We start from the raw sequence: 17,203 nt of genomic DNA on the forward strand, positions 1-17,203 counted from the left end.
TTACAATAGAGATTTCCTGAAGAAGAAAGATTGGTTTTTTTTGTTTTTTTTTTTTTTTTTTTTGAGGCAAATGTTCTTTGAATAATGATGCTAGTGATATATTAGTGCACAGTGGATTTGCCAGGATTTCAGACTCAGATAACCCCTGAAGGTTCTGAACTCAATGGCTATATTTTTCTCTTCATACCTAATCCAATCAGCTCTTGCTAGAGGTAGTAAAAACAAAGACAAATTTTAACAATAAGCTGACAGACTAAACAGCCCCTCACTCCACCACCTCTTCCCCTTGTATGTGTAGTTGCAGAAAGGAGCAGATAGATACCAGTTTTGGCCTTGAGACTGCAATTGAAAAATGAGTCAGTGTGTGAAATTTGTCCACTCTGCCCTTGAAAATGTGGATGCTTCATGGTGGAGGAAATTGCAGGACGACATCCTCACTTGTGTGACTCAGGCAAGAGTCACACTTAGGGCCTGGGATGTGCTGGTGTTGGTGGAAAGTGCAGCAAGGAATGCATGAAGAAATGCCTGAGAGGATAGGATCTGCCAGAGACACAGGAGAAACTTAAACTTTGGCCCCGAGACTTCCAGTCCAGTCTTTCATCAATTCACCTAGGGGGGCTTCACCAGGCTGTCACTTGGCAACTGAGGTTTGGATAGGATTTGTTCCTTACTACAATATTTTTGCTATAACTCTCATTACCATTTGGAAGAATAGGGAGGTGCCAAGGTTCTTGCTAACTACACAAGCCTTAGATCACTGAAAATGCCATATCAAATGGCACATACAACACTTCAGTAATCTATAACACCATACAACCATTATGACGGTGTTGTATTTTTTATTGCTTTCTTATCCCTCTAGCCATACTGGTCTTAATTATATCAAGCAACAGACATTAGAGAAGTTTCAGCTTAATTTTTGTTTGATTAATATTATTATAGTATTTGCACTATTCCTTGGGTTCAGTTTATTAGGGACAACTGTTCTGTCTAAGTATTGCATACTCAAATACTGAAAAAATATTTCAAATCTCAATGGGTATGACATCTTGGCTTGTTATCATATCTGCCTTAGTAGTATCTTCTATTGAAAACAAACCTAATCTAATCTCTGATATATTTTCCCATTTACAGTGGCTGCAGTGACGAATCTGGCTTTTTTTTACCAGCTCTTGGGCTGATGCTTGGTATTTCTTCTGGAGCTTTTGCCTCAGTAGAAAAGTCAGGACAGAAGTTTAGAAATGTTGTTCTTCCACTAAGGAAGTGTCCAGGGTAAGTAATTTAAGATCTGCATCAAAGCATATTGAATAGGATGGTAATATATAGATAAATCTCTTTAATGTCAGAGTCCCCTGACTTTCCTGAGAAGCACCGCTGTTGAAAAGTAGTTCTGTGTGTGGCAGCACTGGGGCTTTTATTCCCATTGGTGTTAGGCTACCTTGAGAGGTAATTTTAATGGATCTGTTTAAAATCTTTTTAAAATTTCTTAGGACCATCTCTTTTACTGTCTATGTGTACATCATAGGTATTCAAACTACGTGCACATGGTGTTTTGGTGCCCTTAAGAGTATTCACCAAGATGTATGCCTGTTGCTCCAAGATAGCCTTGTCTATCAGTCACAGCAAAGCTGTAGATATTTCGGAGAAACTGGTAAGGTAAAGGCAGCTCCTTTGCCCTCCTGGCAGCAGCATATGGACTAGTTATTGCAGACACAATTTTAATGGTGCATCCTTATTACTTCAGATAAATATGATGGGACATTTATTACAGACAGCACAGGTTCTGATGAGACCTTGCTGCATGAGACTTGGAGAAGTCTTCTGCTTCCAATATTTTATTCACGATGTTAGTCATGTCCCAGACTATGTAACACGAACAAATTATAATACAATTCACAGACAGATTTTTGCAGTATCAATAAAAGCTTTGTTTTGCTAGTTTGAACATATGGATTAACCCATAAGTATGAAAAATCTCAACAATTTGCTATCAACTTTGAAAACGTTGTCCTAATCAGAAAGCATGTCTGGAAATAAATGTGCTAAAGTACTGAGAGAACAAACTCTGTCACCAGGTCTTTACAGCTAATACCAGTGTTTTGGATGGGATGTTTGAAAGGAAGACACTCCAGTGTCACACTCTGAGGCACTATTTCGCGCAGTATAAATTGATGTAGGCTAATGAAATATTTGCCCATCTTTAATTGCTAAACGCTGGAATGGTGTTCGATGAGCTGTATGAATTGAGTTAGGTAACGTTGTGGCAACGAGAGATGTTTGCAGGACGGAGATGCCATCTAGTGGAAGCAGATCCTGCATCCCTACAGGAGTTGGCTCTGGTAACTCACAGCACTGCGGGCAGTCAAAGCCTTCCCTTTCCTTCACAGTCTGGATTTGAGGAGAGCTAAGATCCAGTTTTTGTTGCCGCTTTTTTAAGGGAGAGGAAAGGAGAGCTATTTTCAACCTTGCCTCAGTATAGCATTCTGTTTATTTATTTACTTTTGGGAAAGCATGTTAACAGCTAATAAATTGATGCCTACAAGGCAAAATGAAGCCCCACAGAATAAAATAAATGCAGAGGATATAGCTCCTTATTGTGTTGCACTGATCAGGTACAGGAGGAAATATATCCAAGCAGTGACAGAGGTGTGGGCAGGGTTAGATGAGAGAGCAAACTGTCATGTTTCCTTTGCAATTCCCACTCCAGACTGGTTTCTGGGAGACTATTTCATCAACAGCAGTGGTTTAGAAAACCCCCAGCTTTGCTTTTGGCTCCTAGGGGACCCCAGTGGGGGCCCTGGAGGCCCAATATATAAGAGCTGGTCTTGAGGACAGGATTTTATCCTTGTGAAACTTAACCATCTAACAGGATTCATGTTTGCTTCATACAGTGAAGGACTATAGCAAGGGTCACTGGATCGGCATCCACTGAGGGGTTTGAAGGTCCAGAGCACTATGTACGAGGGCTGCTCTAAAGTAATGCTTCCTATTTCATTATGTTGGCCCACGATGTCAGAGGTGGATAGTGGTGATATGGCAGTAGAAGCTGAACCTTCCTGCCAATATTCCATTACATTTTTTTTGTCATGTGACAGATGGCAGCAGAGGGGCAGTCTGACAAAATGGTGTTTGATATGGAAGCATATGTTAAGCAAAGGTGTTGGAATTAAATTCCTCTATGTGGAAAAAAAGGCACTCATTGGCATACACTGACTCTTGCTGAACCTTTTTGGAGACCATACAGTGGATGTGAGCATAGTGAGGGGTGGGTGGTGCATTTCATCAGTGACACCATCCTAACAGCTATGAAACAGTGGATCAACTCCACTGGTGCAAATTTTTACAAATGCAGCATGCAGGCTCTAGTTCATCACCAACAAAAATATACAGTCAATGGTGATAATAGTGTTGAAAAATAGTGTTTTGTAGCTGAGAATTTGCTCTATCAAATCATGTTATTGTGCTCTTTGTAGCTGTTATAGTTTCCATGGAAATAAATAAGAAACATTACTTCCAGAGCAACCTACGTATATATTAAGGTTTATTCTTAATTCACAACTGTGAATGTGGGGATTATAATGTCTCTAAAAATTCCTTATTAATCAGATTTTTGGAGAACAGAAGTTGAGTTGCTAACTCCTGAGATCACTTTTGTGATGTATTAATTAAAACTGAAGAATGTCACTCACGCATTCAGCCAGTTCAGTTTTTCCTTCTCTTTTCCTGTTGTTCTTTCATCTATAAATAGCTACTTGAGCGGCTGGTCCCAAAGCAGTGCTAAAGCAGCTCTTTTTATTATCATCACAGCCTGATTATCTTGTCATCCAAAAGTTTAAATGTGCTGACTTAAGTGACAGAAAAATCTGCGTGTGGTGAAACTGGCCTGACTCCACTGTTTTACACAGGATGGCCACCCAGGGTAGTTGTGCTGGGACTGAAGGGTCCCGTGTCACTTCTTTGGTGAAGCCATTAGGCTAGAAACTTCCATTTAATCAGTACTCTGTCTCCCTGAACTCTTTAGACAAGGCCTTGATACAAAACCCAGGATTAGAGATCCCATCTGTGGGAACCAAAAACTAAAATCATTGAAGATATTTTATTCTCAGGATGGCTAAAATTTTGTCGAACCTAGCCCTTACATACTCAGGGTGATCAATCTCTTATAATATCTGCAATAGAATACATGTTGCTGATTGAAGAGCTGTCCAACTCTTTGGAATACCTTTTGTAATAAAGATATTTTGCAGAAGTCATCCATTGCTGCTTGTACCAGAACAGCACAGTGTTGTAAAGCCATAGCAAGAGGACTGCTGCCCCCGTAGAGTCAGTAAAGAGAGCTGATGTTTAATACAGATCTCCAAATTTCTGCTGAGCTTGAATTAAATGCCTCATTGCAAAAGATGATAGTTGCAGACAAAGGTCTATTTGTTCTGTCATTCCCTAAAACTGATTCTATATTAGCAATGGCTGAAGTGAAACTCCAGAAACCATCTCCACTGCAAAATGACGTGCGGTTGACATGGGTTCTCAGCAAATGGCTTCCTCTTGGTTTCCCAGTAGCTGGCACAGAAGAACTGTTAAACTATTAGCATGAGGGAGATCGAAAAGTATTAAGGGCACTAAGCACTGTTCTACTAGGAAAGCATTCTGCATTAGTGGTGAAAATTATTTCCATCTCATTGACTCAAGCAACCAGATCACTGTCAGTGCTAGTGAAAAAGAAAATGCCTGGAAGATATTCAAAGTGAGGGGAATGGAGGGATTTCTGATGTTGACACCCTTGTCAGGAGCAGGTAGTTTTCCAAGAGCAGACATATCTATGGTTTTTTGTTTTTTTTTTTTAATTCCCAGTTCTCAGCTTAGAGCTTTGTTTTGCTCAGTACATGCTGCAGTTCATTCTGCAGCAGTCCCTTTCTGTGTGAGAGGTATTACTTCACTCTTTGCCTGGACAGTAGGAGCAGCTTCTCTATTTTATTATTATTATTTTATTATTAATATTGCTATTATTTATTTATTTATTTATTTATTTTTGCAATAGTGCATCTTTTTTTTTTTCCTATTCCTTCTTTATTCTGGTTCTTCTTTCTCTGCTGAAAGTGAATCAATGCTTATCCTGGCAATAAACCTGCCAGATGTTTTTCACATCTTTTATTTAAGAACTGATCATTAGTGCTTTGCATGCAGGGGGGAGAAAAAGGTGTAAGGAAAAGAAAAAGTATGTTATCTTTTTTTCCTCATCTTTGGAAACTCTGGAGAATAAATATATAGAGGATTTTTCAGTACTATTGTTAGAATTGCTCAAAAAATGTAGCAGTCAAACATGAGGAGTTGAATATAAAAGAAAAAAAGATCTTGATTTGCAAAACAACTGCATAGCTGCAAACTAAGTCATGTATATGATTCTCCTTAGCGTGTCCAACCAGGTCAATTATTAGGTAGCAGATCTGCCAGGAGCCATTGCTTTGAAACCTCAGCAAAAATCCTAAGAGCAAAGTAGTAGTAATAATAATACCCATAAGACACTGGAAAACTCTCATTCAAAGTAGAATATGTTGAACCAAAATCTACACATAGATGCTGAAATTTTCATGACTCTGGGGTTTTCAGCTGCTTTGCTAATGCTCTCCAGGATAATGCCGACACAGACTAATGTTTTTCACCAAATGGTACCCCATCCACTACAACACCCACTGCTGATTAGCTAAGGCTTGTTTCGCAGTCACTTCTCTGGCTTGTATAAACTTCAAAACCTATCTAACTCTTTTTCTCAGTCTCACAGCTTGTTCTCGTAAGTTGCCTTTGAAGTTTTCTCCTAGAGGTGAACAGTGCTATCTGAGCATTCTGGGTAGATCGCTGTACCTTACCGCCTTTGCTTTGATACAAGTAACCTTTCCTCTCTGATGAGAGCTGTCAGTAACTACATCAGCAGTTGAGAGTTTGCTAGCCGTGAAGTAGCAATCAAAACAGCAGCTGGGTGTTGCACATAATATTTTAATCCTCAGTCTGCTTTACGTTCATAAATGCACTGGGAAGAGAACATAGTTCACCGATTTATTTTAACTGATTTTATTAATCAGATAGAAAAGCAATCTTTTCTATCATAAAATCTTTTCTATCATAAAATGATAGAATGATCAGGGAATTGAGGGAAAGGACAAATTTGACACTTTATTGAAAACAATTCTAAGTTTTCCTTTGCTTGTTACAGGGTTTCTGTGGGCACTATCAGACAACAGTTGCCAAATGCCACAGAATTTAAAGTCATATTCAGTCACATACAACTAAGAAATTAAAGTAATTTTTAAAACTGGACACTGATGTCTGCATGCAAACCTGTGCCTGATTCTGCTGGTTCCTTAATTTCCCCCTCTGGTTAGTCCTTGTTGTTCTTAACAATTACAGTGCAACAGCACAGGTATAATTCAAAATGGAAAGAAAGTGCTTGCCCCTTACATGTGGTGTGGCAATTTTTCATGCCTCTGTTTCATAGAATCATAGAATAACAGAATTATAGAATCACAAAATCATAGAGTCATTAAGGTTGGAAAAGACCTCCTAAGTTCACCCAGTCCAACTGTCAGGCCACCCCCAGCATGCTCACTGACCATGTCCCTCAGTGCCACATCCACATCGTTCTTGAACAACTCCAGGGATGGTGACTCCACCACTGTCCTGGGCAATCTGTGCTCCAAGAAGAAATGTTTCATAATATCTAACATGTATCTCCCCTGGTGCATCTTGAGGCCATTCCCTCTCATCCTATCACTGCTACATGGGAGAAGAGGCTGACCCCCACCTCTTCACAACTTCCTCTCAGGTGGTTGTAGAGAGCAATCAGGTCTCCCTTGAACCTCCTCTTCTCCACACTGAACAATCTCAGTTACCTCAGCCGCTCCTCTTAAGTCTGTGTCCTCATATATCTGTGTCAATGAACTGCACTGTCATGCACTGGCATTGTGTAGCGCTACTTCAGGGCCATATCCTGAACTCTGTCATTCTACACTGAGAAATAAGTGTTCCAGCACTTGCAAATGGTCTGACTGGTACTTCTGTATCCATTCTGATCACTGTAGGGTATATTTGTGCAAGTATTATTTGCATCTATGTAGTTCTTCCGTAATAAATTCTTAAGAACAGATGCAAGGAGTAGTCTTATCGTCTAGCTAATAGTCATTATAGAAAGAGGGAGAATTTGTGGAAAAGGGGGATCCTTCAGCCTCTAGCTGATATAACTAAAAAGGGAAGAAAAAAAAATCTCACGGAACAAAGCATGAATCCTTAAGCTCTCCATAGGATTACACAGACTTTTGTGCTTGCTATAGAAAGATGAATCAGTGGCTAGCTTGTGGAATAAAAATAATAGGAATTTATCTAGGTCTTACCAAGTGGTTGAAGCTCTTAATAAAATCTCACATCTGTATGCATATTTTCATGATGGATTGTAAGTCTTCCATCATAAAACATGCCACTCTTTTTCTGGGATCCCAATAAGAGAAGCAGAAGATTCCTGGTTATTGTTTTTTGTTTGTTTGTTTGTTTGTTTTTTGTTTTTGTGTGTGTGTGTGTGTGTGTTCCAAGGCTTACTCCACATTATAGTAAACCAATGGAAATTTAAATTGGAAGCATGCAGCCGGTAGCACAGAAGACCTAGGTAGTTAATTTGTATGTGGTAGTGGGTAATAAGGAAGGACAGCCATTTGAAATGCAGCCTAGCTATTATATTACATTACCATGGATGGCCAGCTAGCCGATATGCATATACCAGAGAGGAAAGCATTGACAACTCACCTGCTAAGGTGAGTTGTAGAATTCCATCTTCACCTGCACTGGACAGCCAAATATTCTGTGTGCTACAGAATGTAAATTCATTTCTAGGTACAATAGGCTGCTAGTCAGAATCTCATCTTTCATTGAAAGTAAATTATAAATAAATATAATTAAAAGTAAATTATACTAGAAGTTCAGGATAATAAATAAGGCAGAAAACAATCTCTTTGAATACACTTTGAGTTCTACTTTCTTTTCATCTCTTCTTTTTATCTCTTATGAGACTGAATGTGTACAAGTTTATGGGGCCAGATGACATGCATCCCAGGGTCCCAAAGGAGTTAGATGATGTGAGTGTTGAGCCGCTCGCCACCATAAAGTCCTGTTTGTCAGGTGACATCCCTGAGGACTAAATAAAGGGAAACATCACTCCCATTTACAAGAAAGGGAGGAAGGAGGACTTGGAGAATTGCAAGCTGGTGAGCCTCACCTCTGTGCCTGGGAAGATCATGGAAGAGATCCTCTTGGAAGACATGTTAAGGTACATGAAGAACAAGTGGGTTATCCAAGACAGCCAGTATGGCTTCACCAAAGGAAGGTCATGCCTAACCAGTGTCATGGCCAATGTTGCAATGACAGCATTGGTGGACAAAGGGAAGGCAACTGATGTAATCTACCCAGAGCTGTGAAAGGCCTTTGACATGGACCCCCACCACATCCTTATCTCTTAATTGCAGAGATATGGTTTTAAAGTCTGGACTAGTCGATCGATAAGGAATTTGTCGGAAGGTCGTAGCCAGAGGGTTGTGGTCAACGGCTTTATGTCCAGGTGAAGGCCAGACTTGAGTGGTATCCCCCAGGGATCTATCATGGGTTCAGTACTCTTTAACATCTTTATCAATGACATAGATGATGGGATTGAGTACACTCTCAGCAAGTTTGCTGATGACACCAAGCTAAGCAGTGCAGTTGATAAAGAGGAAGGAAGGGATGTCATCCAGAGGGACCTTGATAAACTTGAAAGTTCGGCCCATGTGAACCTAATGAGGTTCAAGAAAGAAAAGTGCAAGGTTTTGTCCTTGAGTAGAGGTAATCCCAGATATGTATACAAAATGGGAGAAGAACTCCTTGAGAGTGGACCTGCTGAGAAGGACATAGGAGTTCCTGTTGATTAAAAACTTCACATGAAGTTGCTGCCCGGAAGGCCAATGGTATCCTGGGTTTCATGAAAGGAGGGGTGACCAGCAGGAAGAGAGGGGTGATTATCTTCCTCTCTTCTGCCCTCATGAGGCCCCAGCTGGAGTACTGCATCCAAGCCTAGGGGCCCCAGCACAGGAAAGATGTGGAGCTGTTAGAGCAGGTCCAGAGGAAAGCCTTGAAGATAATCCAAGAGCTGGAGTACCTCTCCTGTGAAGATAAGCTGAAGGAACTGGACTTGTTCAGCCTGAAAAAGAGAAGGCCGCAGGGATACCTCATTAATAGCCTTCCAATATTTAAAAGAAGTTCATAAACATGAGAGAAATCAACTTCTTATACAAGTAGATAGCGATAGGACAAGTGGGAATGGTTTTAAATTAAAGAAAGTGAGCTTTAGATTAGATGTCAGGGTGAAGTTTTTTATTGAGAGAGTGCTAAGGTGCTGGAACAAGCTGCCCAGAGAGACTGTGGATGCCCCGTCCCTGGAGGTGTTTAGGGCCAGGTTGGATGGGGTCCTGGGCAATCTGATCTAGTATTTCATCTAGCAGCTGGCAACCCTGCCTGTGGCAGAGGGGGTGGAACTTGAATATCCTTGAGGTCCCTTCCAACCCAAGCCATTCTATGATTCTTCTCCCTTCTATTACATCAAATCTATGGGGTGTATTTTACTTAGATTGCTAAACATATTTTTTTATATATATGCTGCATTTCTACTAGTTAATCAAAAGGCACCAGAAGACATTCTCAGTGCTATACATTTTTCTGCTATACAAAAGCAGTTTTAGAGCAGTCACTAATATGATTTTTGTCTTAGACAGCTTGGATGCTAGGACACTCCAAGATGTCTCTTAGTTCCTGTTTGTATATCAGCATGCCCTAGAGGCATTTCCAAATAAATAGTTTGCGTGTGACTAAATTGTTTGAGAGGCGGAGAGTTTGATATAAATGAGATCTGTTACTTGCCTTTTAGACCTAAGAATGCCAAAGAATGTGCCTAGGCACTTCAAATTTAACCATACAGATGGAACAAGTGTTTTGCATATACATGTGTTCACCTTCTGGAAATAAAAGCAGTATGATTTTTAACTTAAATGCCTACAGAATAATGTATTTCCTACTACACAATGACAATTTTTTTTTAACATTCTTTACGTAAAACTGCATGTGCCATTTGAATCCACACATGAAGATGAAAAAGTCTTAGATAACCAGAGTGGACTGAAGCTAATATTGGGTGATCTTGATCTCTGCAGTTAACCAGATACAAATACAAACATTTCTGACCATGAACCCATGCTTCCCACTCATACTTATTTGACTTTTTCTCTCTCCTATAGGCTACTGGTGCTCTGGACATTGGAAGCCAAAAGAAAGATTTAACGGAATTGAGCTCTTACTTGACCATAGCATGTGCTTTATTTTACCACCACACGTGTGAAGACATACCTACTGCCTCACTGGATCAATATCTTAGTGGGAGAACTTGGGAAGCATACCTGATTCTCTGTTTTTAGTCAGCTGTGATCAAACTGTTGCCTACTGCATGAGTCTTAAAAACAGTGGCCTCTACTACTTAACATACTTGAGTTAGCTGCACAGTTTTTTAATATAGATGGAAAATAAAAGGATATTCGGGAGATTATGACACTAGTTTGCAAAACTAGAGCAAATCTAACAAAACTTTTGTCCAAAAGTCTACAGGTTTAGCATCAATTACTTGAGAAATAATGAATAAGCAGCAAATGTTACGTAGAAAGAAGTAATATGTAGGCAATACAAAGTGGATTTGGGATCATCACCATAAACATTTTGGACCAGATCATTGGATTACAGATGGCTCTTTACAGAACAATGCATGTGGCTGAATATTGAATGCTGTTGTTTACAACCCTCTTTCCAGACATTTATGACTCATTTTTGAGAGAAACAGATTATTCTTAGAGCAACATGAAGCAGAATGGTGGAATACTAGCAGAGCCCTTTTCGCCTTAGTAAAGACATTTGATCAGGGGCAATAGCATTGTCTTAAGAGGTATAATCATATGCATATGCAGATATATATTTTAATGAATCATATACTATGTCATTCTCTTTCTTCATTTCTCTCTTGCAGGGGAGAAGATGGAGGTTCTACTCACAAGTTCTTTAGACTGCTTTGTAAATGCAACTGTCACTTCATATTTTATTTTCTAAAATAATTTTTCCATACTACTAACAATCTCTTATTACAATTTTTATAAGATATGTCCCATATCACCTAACTTTTCTTTCAACCAGCAATTATACCTCTTGGCTAGGATGCCATGCTCACACTGAAACAGATGCTCAAAGTACGTGGAGTGGGTTGCCCCCTGGAGTTCCCTGTCTGCATTACCTCTGGAGGGAGCCAAAATCACTAGTTCATGTCATTACATGGGTTATTTTAGGTAAGATGAATCCCAACGTGGCATGAGCTCTGAGGAGAAATTATTAGTTCCTGTTGCTTGCACTGTGTTAGGATGTTGACACATCTACATACTTCACCTTTCCAAAATGTCCGTGGAACCATTTGATCTTGCAGATGGTCAGCAACTCTTCTCTATCAACAAAGACTCGATGTTCAGCAACTTTGAAAAATAGGTGTATAATGTGGTGAATTGCACTGTTTAGTCTGAATTCCTGTCATGTGAATACAAAGGTGAGCTTTAAAAGAAATGAGACAATAAAAAGAAGCAGATGCTTCAGAAATGCTGTCCTTAATCTTTATTTGTTCTCTGCATTTACAGTTGCCAGGTAGCTATATTGGAGTTTGTCAAGTCCTTTGAAATCCTGAACACACATGCTACAGTCAAGCAGTTTCATCTTCATTTTCATGTAATCTTCGGATTTCTAATACTTATATTACTGTCTGTTTGTTATATCTGACAGCTACAAACTGCTGTCCCCACTGCTGGCAAGAATGCCATCTAGGTTATAAGCTTATACCTAGCAAACTCTATTGTTTGTAGCTAATGTATTTCATGCAATATATATATATATTTAGTCCTACTACCATATCTTGCCATCAGGAGTTGGTGTAGGAGGGGATTTAGCGTGGTTTGTGCAGTGCACACTGGACAGTCTGAATTTTTCACTTCTGATTTACCCTGGCCAAACTCTTTAGTAAAAGTCTTTCCTTTAACTGTTCCTTGGAGAGAAAGAGTTTTTGCTTGAGATACAGTAAGCTTGACAACACAGGATTATTACAGATGTCCTGAGGTTTGTATTTGTCTACCCTTGCACCTGAGATCCACAATTTGGATCAGAGGCATTTTTATGTTTGTATATTTACCTTCACCTTACAGTAGAATAAATAGAATATTTGAATACACAGTATCTCGAGTACTGCGTACAGTTTCGGGCCCCTCACTGTAAGAAAGACATTGAGGCCCTGGAACTTGTCCAGAGAAAAGAAACAAAGCTGGTGAGGGGTCTGCAGCACAGGCCTTACGAGGAGTGGCTGAAGGAGATGGGATTGTTCAGTCTAGAGAAGAGGAGGCTCAGGGGAGACATTATTGCTCTCTATAACTACCTGAAGGGAGGTTGAAGTGAGCTGGGGTTCGGCATCTTCTCTCATGTGACTAGAGATAGGACTAGAGGGAATGGCTTCAAACTGCACCAGGGAAGGTTCAAGCTGGACATTAGGAAATACTACTTCTCTGAAAGAGTGGTCAGGCACTGGAATGGGCTGCCCAGAGAGGTGGTGGAGTCACCGACCCTGGAGGTGTTCAAGGAACGTTTGGACGTTGTGTTGAGGGACATGGTTTAGTGAGAACTATTGGTGATGGGTGAATGGTTGGACTGGATGATCCTGTGGGTCTTTTCCAACCTTTGTGATTCTATGATTCTCATTTGATTATTTCCAATAAAATGTGAGCTGGAATATAAACCTTTCTTATTTCTGGGATTTGTTTGCCAAGAAAGAGAAACCAAAGCACATGTATTTAGGGATAAACCACCAGCAGAAGAATCAAACTGATAATCCAGGATGTGCACATACAGCTTGCTGGGGCTATCCCAGTGGTCCCTATATCAGTGATACTAGAACACTGCCATCCTCAGGATGGGATCTGTAACAAGTCAAGTGAGTTCAACCTCTATGTTAGTGTATGAGGATAGTATTTTCCACCATTCATGAAGTCAACAAAATTTCAAAGATGTTCTAGCTAAGTATCTAGAAGTTCAGACATTCGTCCATCGTCTCTAATATATAACCTAAAGTACTCCATGTACAAAACATGATGGTAATGTAACATACCTGCTTGCAATAATCTGGGAAAAAACACATAACTTTCATTGAGGATTTCCAGCACTTCCAGTCTTGGATGTAATCTGAACTTGTTATTGAGTAAGACTGAAAATTAAGGGCATGCTTTGGTTTCTTTTTCAACTTGTTGTAAGTACCATTTGTCTATGAAAGTACCATTCAACAGAAAACTACTGTAATAGTTTCCTAACAATGAAAGCTTGATCTGAATTAGTCAACTGTCATAAGAAGTTTCACTCTGTAGTAACTGCAATATTCATTTCTAAGACAAAAACTAAGTGCTTAATGCTTGATTTTGTAATCAACAATATATTTTCCATCAGCACAGCTTCACTGATAAATCTAGGTTTGCCTGCTTCCTAAAAGTGGCATTTAAAACAATGAAATATTCTGTTTCTCTGTTTTCCCAGTGTATTATTCGTACTTCATTAAATAGTTGAGAACACTGAGTGGAAACCTTAAGTAATAATGTTATTCCTTGTCCCTCTGTCTACAGCTGAAATTATTGCTCTTGAGATTTTACTCTCCAGGCTGTGATTTAACAAGTCATTTAAGCATGTTGCTAATGTTTGAGTATGCAATACATTATTATATCACTGACTGAACATCTTGCTAATTCTGGTCTCGATATGAAAAGAACTATTGAAGAATTCCATCTAGTTTTCATCAAGGAAAAGCTTATTCTAATTTCAATTTGTATGCCAGTAATAGCAGAAGAATGGTGAAAGGATGATCTTTCACCATCTAGAAAAATTAAAAAACATTGAGATACAAATTTTTCATTCAGAGAAAGCTAGCTGCAAGTCTTGATGAAATGCTGACATGCAACACAGATATAAAGGGTGAGAAAATACTGTAGAGGAAATTATAATTTGAGCATTTTATGGGGAAAAAAAAAGTGACAGAACTCTCAACAGGTATTCAGTGTATTTAAAAAAGCAAGTAATAAATGCTTAAATTAGTGAAGGCAATTTCCCTGTTGAAGAGTAATTTTTGTGCTAAATTCAGTAACTATTCTTAGCACAGCAGTGACAGTCCGCTAAGCATCAGATCAATCACTTTGGCTAGTAATCGAAGGGTGAATAGAAGAAACACAATCAAAGCCTTGACTCTAGCCCTAAAATCTTTTCCCCCTCCCAATATCATTACTCTGTCATTTACGAATTTCAGGAAATGCAAATGTTTATAAGAGACTGACATGTTCATTCATCAGAACATGCAACTGCCAGACATGCTCAGCATTAAATATGATTCACTGAACATCCAGAAGATGGCATAGATGTTGCAAGCCTAGTGCAGGGAAGTCTTTAGATGCCATTACACACGGAAAAATAATCTCACTACCATGTCTTCGCACAACTACATCTTCACACTACCTTATCAAACACTGGTTCACAGAGAAAAGGATCCAAGCTGAGGTAATTAGTCTGAGGAAAGATTTAAGGACCCTGATGTTCAGAGTTATGGACACAGTCAGGGAATGGACAGTCGCTTGCAAAGTCTGAAACCTACAAAGAGCAAATGGCAACAAAGTGGCTGAGGAAGGCTACAGCAAGGCTTAGGCTGCCTGTAAATGGAGCACAATGGCAGGGAGGCCTGTTTGTCCAACTGTAGATTTAGATAGGAAAAGCTTTGAAAGGCAAAGTCAGTTATTTGGGTGCTAATATGATATGGATGTGGATTATTGTAATAATATTTTTATTAGATTTTAATAGTGTTACAGAAAGAACTTGGATGTTATCAAGTATGGTACTATTATCACTTTTGTATTGATAAGAAGGTGCACCAGGTATATATTTTTACTATTTATTTCTCATCTCCTTTGTTCTGCAAAGCAAAAATACATATATATTTAATTTTGAGTGACTCCTCTGGTGTTTTTATCAAATTAGAACTACATAGATTCAGAATTAACAGATAGTCCTTGACTGAAAGAATGTACAGAATACGTATTACACACATGTTGTGTTTTAACCTGGCAGGTGGTTCAGCACGACATGGTTGTTTGCTCCCCCACTGGGAAGAGGGAGTAATGAAGAAAAAGCAAAACAAATTAGAACTGATGGGTTGAGATAAAACTATTTACTAAGATAGAAAAGGAAAAGGGTAGTAGTTATGACTATATATATATTTGAATACACGTAACAAGTGGTGCACAAGCAGTCGTTCACCCTCCTGACTGCTGCCCAGCTAACCCCCCGAGCAGTGAAAGAGAGATCAAGATGAACTCCCATCCCCTTCAAAACTCCTTCCACATGATGCCATATGGCCTGGAATATCCCTTTGGCCAGTTTAAGTCAGCTATCCTAATTCTGTTCCCTCTCAGCTCCTTGGGCCCCTCACTGTGAATGGCCTCAGCTCTGTACAATGCTGCTTAGCAGTGACTATAAACATCATTGTGTTATCAACATTGTTTTTCTCCTAGAACCATAACATAGCATCATACCAGAAGCTCTGAAGAAAACAATTCCATCCCAGCTGAAAGTAAGACAACACAACAGATTACTGAAAGCTTAATGCTGCAGCATACGACTTATCATAGTCTATCTAAAATGGTGGGAAACGTGGGTAACATACCAAGGTTGAAAGGAGTGGTAATGAAAACTTACGGGCAGTAAAAGACAGTGATGAATCCTAAAGACTTCCTGAAGTCCCATATGGGGTAGGAATGTGCTGAAATCAAAAATTCAGAGGAGAAACTCTGCTTTTTGTAACATGGTCTATTGTATGGCTCTTGTACTCATGAGAAATATCTCTTTGATAGGGACATCTTGGACAAAGAATGCTGTGAAGACATGTCAAGAAGTAATTGTTTCAAAAGTTGCAACAATTATTAGTACAATTAAATGCCAACCCATGGTAAGAATTAATCTGAATCATCAGAGAAAATACGCAATTTTGTTAAGTCTTGTATGAATCACTTATATGGGATCAGGACTGGACACTCACCTCTGTAGTCCTCAGCGTGACTCATGACCCAGAAAACTTGAAAGAAAGAAAAGATGGGACTTTCACTTTTCTCCACCATGATCCTTATGTACAGCCACAAGTGTAGCTCTTTGCTTTGTGTAACAATGGGAGAAATAAGTGAATTAGATATGGATTAATGAGTAATAGACCGGACTGAAGAACAGGAAAACTGCTTTCTGCTTTGATACAGCATTGTATAGAAGCACAGATCAGTCACCCAGAGCTGGCTTCATACAGCAAGACAAATACTACACATTTAAAATTTCCCAAAGACTTTCTCTATTGAAGCCCACTCTTAGAAATATTGACATTTCTTACATAAATGTTCTCTTGGTACTCTAAGTTCTTGAGAAGTCCTGACAGGTATAAGTGCTTTTATACCATGGCTGAGCCATGCTGGCATTCACAGGTGGGCTTTTACCATACTCATCTTTCTTGTGATTTGCTTGATCCAACAGTCTCCCTACTACATCCCCCTCAGACTGGGCTCTAGCTGATATCTAGCTGTCAAGAAGGATCTTATTTTATAGTCAATAGCTTGAGATCACCTATCGTTAAACATTTCATTTAGAATGATCCACCGGGAAATCAGAAAGTGTCAAGGATTTTAAACTTTCTCCACAGAAATCTGGTATCAGTAAAAAATTATCAACCAGCTTTCCTGATACATTGTGACAAAGACACTTTGTCCTCAGTCTTTGTTGTGATTACCGCTATCTGTGGTAAATAATTAAAAATACTTCTTAATGGAAGATAATCCAGTCTATTTTAAAGAGAAAAATGTGAATAATAAGAAAGTAAGAAGAAAGCAGACATCATTTGTTGGGGTGTTTTTTTTTTTTGGTGTGCTTTTCAGTAGCAAGCCTCCTACTCTGAAATATGACATTCATATGTCTTCTTGGTGATGTAAACACCACTTTTAAAGCACAAGAAGAGGAGTATCTTCTAAGCAGCAAAGTAGTATTTTCAAACTAGGGTAGAAAT

At 39.2% G+C, this 17,203-nt stretch overlaps 1 long non-coding RNA gene across 1 annotated transcript in view; it reads right to left on the minus strand.

Moving 5' to 3' along the window:
- The window catches only part of LOC121107523, a 75,116-nt gene extending 58,797 nt beyond the window's left edge, over window positions 1-16,319 (minus strand). Inside the window, exon 1 of the long non-coding RNA XR_005841747.2 lies at window positions 16,199-16,319. This is a non-coding gene — a long non-coding RNA (uncharacterized LOC121107523). The remainder of the gene's footprint in view (window positions 1-16,198) is intronic.
- Window positions 16,320-17,203: the final 884 nt, after the last annotated feature.

Source organism: Gallus gallus, chromosome 1, assembly GCF_016699485.2.
Source record: "Gallus gallus isolate bGalGal1 chromosome 1, bGalGal1.mat.broiler.GRCg7b, whole genome shotgun sequence".
Classification (NCBI taxonomy): Eukaryota; Metazoa; Chordata; class Aves; order Galliformes; family Phasianidae; genus Gallus; species Gallus gallus.